The sequence below is a fragment of the Salmo salar genome, chromosome 08, assembly GCF_965601325.2.
Source record: "Salmo salar chromosome 08, fSalSal1, whole genome shotgun sequence".
Taxonomy (NCBI): domain Eukaryota; kingdom Metazoa; phylum Chordata; class Actinopteri; order Salmoniformes; family Salmonidae; genus Salmo; species Salmo salar.
In genome coordinates, this window is record NC_138298.1 from 630001 (window position 1) to 632500 (window position 2500).

Consider the following 2500-nt stretch of genomic DNA (forward strand, 5'->3'; position numbering starts at 1 on the left):
GTCGGGCCTGGTTAGTACTTGGATGGAGACCGCCTGGGAATACCAGGTGCTGTAAGCATTTTGTCCACGAGGGTGTGCCCCTGCACTATTTCATCAGCAACACTGCCTTGTAGTAAGCATTTAATGATGAATTGACTAAATGCAGCTTCCTGCCTTTTTAATAGGATCATATTTCCTTGTGTTTTCAATTAGCATCTGCCTTGTATTTATAAGACAAACAAGAATATTGTTGCTGAATGCAGCTTGTGTGTGCTTTGTGCTCCTTTGCCCTGTTCAAATGATGAAAGGAAATAAAGTTTGTATTTTATCCAACTACCTGTGCTAAAAAGTGATGGGAACAGTGTTTGTAATTTCTTCTACTTTTTCAGTGACACAAAGTTCAAGCTGCTTATCTAATTGGTGAAAATGCAATGTCTGGTTATCACACTCACTTTGACTATATATGTTGTAGCAAGAGATTGTTTCTCGCTTACGGCCATACCAGCCTGGGTACGCCCGATCTCGTCTGATCTCGGAAGCTAAGCAGGGTCGGGCCTGGTTAGTACTTGGATGGGAGACCGCCTGGGAATACCAGGTGCTGTAAGCATTTTGTCCACGAGGGTGTGCTCTTGCACTATTTCATCAGCAACACTGCCTTGTATTAAGCATTTAATGATGAATTGACTAAATGTCTGTTTTATCAGACTCACTTTGACTATATATGTTGTAGCAAGAGATTCTATCTCGCTTACGGCCATACCAGCCTGGGTACGCCCGATCTAGTCTGATCTCGGAAGCTAAGCAGGGTCGGGCCTGGTTAGTACTTGGATGGGAGACCGCCTGGGAATACCAGGTGCTGTAAGCATTTTGTCCACGAGGGTGTGCTCTTGCACTATTTCATCAGCAACACTGCCTTGTATTAAGCATTTAATGATGAATTGACTAAATGTCTGTTTTATCAGACTCACTTTGACTATATATGTTGTAGCAAGAGATTGTTTCTCGCTTACGGCCATACCAGCCTGGGTACGCCCGATCTCGTCTGATCTCGGAAGCTAAGCAGGGTCGGGCCTGGTTAGTACTTGGATGGGAGACCGCCTGGGAATACCAGGTGCTGTAAGCATTTTGTCCACGAGGGTGTGCCCCTGCACTATTTCATCAGCAACACTGCCTTGTAGTAAGCATTTAATGATGAATTGACTAAATGCAGCTTCCTGCCTTTTTAATAGGATCATATTTCCTTGTGTTTTCAATTAGCATCTGCCTTGTATTTATAAGACAAACAAGAATATTGTTGCTGAATGCAGCTTGTGTGTGCTTTGTGCTCCTTTGCCCTGTTCAAATGATGAAAGGAAATAAAGTTTGTATTTTATCCAACTACCTGTGCTAAAAAGTGATGGGAACAGTGTTTGTAATTTCTTCTACTTTTTCAGTGACACAAAGTTCAAGCTGCTTATCTAATTGGTGAAAATGCAATGTCTGGTTATCACACTCACTTTGACTATATATGTTGTAGCAAGAGATTGTTTCTCGCTTACGGCCATACCAGCCTGGGTACGCCCGATCTCGTCTGATCTCGGAAGCTAAGCAGGATCGGGCCTGGTTAGTACTTGGATGGGAGACCGCCTGGGAATACCAGGTGCTGTAAGCATTTTGTCCACGAGGGTGTGCTCTTGCACTATTTCATCAGCAACACTGCCTTGTATTAAGCATTTAATGATGAATTGACTAAATGTCTGTTTTATCAGACTCACTTTGACTATATATGTTGTAGCAAGAGATTCTATCTCGCTTACGGCCATACCAGCCTGGGTACGCCCGATCTCGTCTGATCTCGGAAGCTAAGCAGGGTCGGGCCTGTTTAGTACTTGGATGGGAGACCGCCTGGGAATACCAGGTGCTGTAAGCATTTTGTCCACGAGGGTGTGCTCTTGCACTATTTCATCAGCAACACTGCCTTGTATTAAGCATTTAATGATGAATTGACTAAATGTCTGTTTTATCAGACTCACTTTGACTATATATGTTGTAGCAAGAGATTGTTTCTCGCTTACGGCCATACCAGCCTGGGTACGCCCGATCTCGTCTGATCTCGGAAGCTAAGCAGGGTCGGGCCTGGTTAGTACTTGGATGGGAGACCGCCTGGGAATACCAGGTGCTGTAAGCATTTTGTCCACGAGGGTGTGCCCCTGCACTATTTCATCAGCAACACTGCCTTGTAGTAAGCATTTAATGATGAATTGACTAAATGCAGCTTCCTGCCTTTTTAATAGGATCATATTTCCTTGTGTTTTCAATTAGCATCTGCCTTGTATTTATAAGACAAACAAGAATATTGTTGCTGAATGCAGCTTGTGTGTGCTTTGTGCTCCTTTGCCCTGTTCAAATGATGAAAGGAAATAAAGTTTGTATTTTATCCAACTACCTGTGCTAAAAAGTGATGGGAACAGTGTTTGTAATTTCTTCTACTTTTTCAGTGACACAAAGTTCAAGCTGCTTATCTAATTGGTGAAAATGCAAT

At 43.1% G+C, this 2500-nt stretch overlaps 7 non-coding genes across 7 annotated transcripts in view; all 7 read left to right on the forward strand.

The window, feature by feature from the left end:
- The window catches only part of LOC145850863 (5S ribosomal RNA), a 118-nt gene extending 60 nt beyond the window's left edge, over window positions 1-58 (forward strand). The window contains exon 1 of the ribosomal RNA XR_014372712.1: window positions 1-58. This exon is cut by the window's left edge and continues 60 nt beyond it. This is a non-coding gene — a ribosomal RNA (5S ribosomal RNA).
- Window positions 59-467: 409 nt separating this feature from the next.
- Window positions 468-586, forward strand: LOC145887587 (5S ribosomal RNA). Its single transcript, XR_014399178.1, has one exon. It is a non-coding gene; the product is annotated as a 5S ribosomal RNA (ribosomal RNA).
- A 139-nt stretch (window positions 587-725) lies between these two features.
- Window positions 726-844, forward strand: LOC145885663 (5S ribosomal RNA). Its single transcript, XR_014397246.1, has one exon. It is a non-coding gene; the product is annotated as a 5S ribosomal RNA (ribosomal RNA).
- A 139-nt stretch (window positions 845-983) lies between these two features.
- LOC145887598 (5S ribosomal RNA) lies at window positions 984-1102 on the forward strand. The gene has a single exon (XR_014399189.1). It is a non-coding gene; the product is annotated as a 5S ribosomal RNA (ribosomal RNA).
- Window positions 1103-1511: 409 nt separating this feature from the next.
- On the forward strand, window positions 1512-1630 carry LOC145882677 (5S ribosomal RNA). The gene has a single exon (XR_014394245.1). It is a non-coding gene; the product is annotated as a 5S ribosomal RNA (ribosomal RNA).
- Window positions 1631-1769: 139 nt separating this feature from the next.
- On the forward strand, window positions 1770-1888 carry LOC145882750 (5S ribosomal RNA). Its single transcript, XR_014394318.1, has one exon. It is a non-coding gene; the product is annotated as a 5S ribosomal RNA (ribosomal RNA).
- A 139-nt stretch (window positions 1889-2027) lies between these two features.
- Window positions 2028-2146, forward strand: LOC145887608 (5S ribosomal RNA). Its single transcript, XR_014399199.1, has one exon. It is a non-coding gene; the product is annotated as a 5S ribosomal RNA (ribosomal RNA).
- Window positions 2147-2500: the final 354 nt, after the last annotated feature.